The following is a 2,455-nucleotide window of genomic DNA, read 5'->3' as shown; positions in this document are numbered from 1 at the left end:
TTCGGGCAAGCCCATCGCTATGTTTTAACGAGCTTAGCGATAGGGAAACTCGTTCTCGTCTAAAGACAAGTTTGTCACTATTTAATCATTTTAACGAGTCTAACGACAAGGAAAACTCGGTCCTTTTCAATTTTAGAGAGTCTGAAAAGGTACAGAAAGTTAACTCCAAAATTCCCTTTTTCGTCATCTAATCCCTTAAGTCCGAAAAAGTATAAAACAATACAGAAGGGATGAGTTTTCGATAATTTTAACGAGCCGAATAAAACAAGCGCTCGACCTTTTTGTGCAATAATCCCTCAGGTCCAAAAAGATTAAAATCTAGAGGAGGGATAGCTCTTCCAGTCATTTTAACGAGCTGGAAGGCCAAAACTCGGTGAACTTTTCATATTTTACGAGTCAGGAGAAAAGAGCTCAAAGAAGACTCGTCTTTTGAGGAACGAGTGATAAACAGGGATAGCGGCAGATTCCAGGTACAGGTTGGAATTTTCCAATCACGGCAGTGTCACAAGGATGGCTAAGTGAAATCACTCTTCGCAGCTGTTCCTCAAAATGGGTAAACAATCATATGGAGGTGAACGATTGGCCAAATGAAATGGAGGTGGCGGGTGCAAACACAACCAAGGCTTTTATGGCTAATAAATTTACGATCACAATGGTTATTTACCGGAATAGGTTCAATTTTTAATGAGCTTGAGCTTTGGAGGAAACTCTTGCTCAAAAGCTTATGTTTATTTTTTAACGAGCATGAACTATGACGCTAAAACTACTCGGATCTCACTTTTCTATTTTTTAACGAGCATAAATTCCGCGGTAAAACTGCTCGAAATACCAGTCAAATTTTGATTTTTACCATTACTAGCTTTTCTCTTTTTCAAATATAGTACTGCATTTTCAATTGCTGCAACAAACTTTGTTAGAAATGAATAATATTTGCATGAAAATGAGATTATAACCCTAATATTTCACTTTAAACTGTGTAAAAAGCCATTAAAAGGTGTTTTTACCTCTCATTTACCATTTCATTTGCATTTGGTTTGTTGGAGCTCTGGAGGTGCCTCTTCCGCCTTGATTTTCACCAGCTGATTCCGGGAGATTCTGCGGACGATTTTCGGTGCCGTCTGGACCAGGTAGGAGCTAAACCCTAGCTCTTTCTTTTCACGGTTTCCTTTTCCTGTTTTTTGCCTATTTTCCGGTCTTTCTGAGTCCCTGGGGTTTTTCCAGGGCGCCCTAGGATCAGCGCAGGTATCCCTTTCGAAACCTGCGCTGAAGGTCAAGCTGCCTTAAGGCAGCCTGACCCTCAGCGCAAGTGGGAGACTTCCTGCCTGCGCTGGGCTCAAAGAGACTGAGTTTTAAGGTTATTTTTGATGATTTTTTCGCCAGTTTTTCATCAAATCAGGAATTCACTCGTTCTCTTGTTTGCTTTGCAGGGAACCTTGAACAAAATGTCCCTTACATGGCGAGAACGAGAACATGAAGAGGAGGACATGATTGCCCTCCATGACCCGGTCACGGTGAACGCGCTGCGGAACTGTGGCCTGCTGAAGTTCTTCCGTATCTCCAGCATGAGAGCACAGATTTCTTTACTACAGTATATGCTTGATGCTTGGGATCCTGTTAACCAAGTGTTCTAGATTAGGGGGAAGACCATCCCCTTGACCATAGAGGACATGTACTTCTTGACTGGACTGTCAAGACGAGGTGCCCCCATTTCCTTATCAGGTACGGCCCGGGGGACTGATTCCACCAGAGATTATGTCCGCCAGTATTGCAGGGAAGGTTCTCAGCCGAGCAGAGACGGCAAGATTGTTATCCGAGAGATTACTGATCGGGCTCTCAGGTCCATTCTGTTCACTATTGGTAGGATGGCCGGCAGCGTAGCTCTACATGTTGCCAACAGGTCTTAAATGCAGCACGCCTTGGAGTGTCTCCAACCGAAAGTATTCAACTGGTGTGATGCAGTACTTGTTCAGATGAAAAGTCAATTGACCAAGGTAAAGGACGGGAAGCTGAAGAACTTTGGATTTGGTTCTATTCTGACTGCCTTTGCCTTGGAGAAAATCCCACTGATGCAGCCCCAGTACATCATACTTGACTTGCCTTCTCCGACCGAGCCACGCATGCAGAGGTGGGTTGACCACATGTCTAGGCATGCAGGTCAACCTCAGATTACTTTTACTGAGGCCTTCTTTAGGTGGTTCGAGCGCCAGGAGATGGCATTTTCTGAGTATCCAAATGTGGGTATGGATTTCCGAGGTGATCCGGATTTGGTGCTACCGGACGACGAGCAGTGGGGTGCCATTGGTAAACTCTTTGACCATATTACTGTTTATTGTTCTTATTCATAATGTTGCTGTGCTTTATTCTATCAAGACTTTTAATTGTACTCTTGGGTGCATGCAGATATTGGTCCTGTTCATCCCGCAGTTCGTCCGAGATCGCCAGCTGCTGCCCCGGC

Source organism: Pinus tabuliformis, chromosome 8 (genome assembly GCF_031772625.1).
Source record: "Pinus tabuliformis cultivar Carrire ecotype Pingquan chromosome 8, CPIR1, whole genome shotgun sequence".
NCBI lineage: Eukaryota > Viridiplantae > Streptophyta > Pinopsida > Pinales > Pinaceae > Pinus > Pinus tabuliformis.
Note: the sequence above shows the minus strand (reverse complement) of the source record.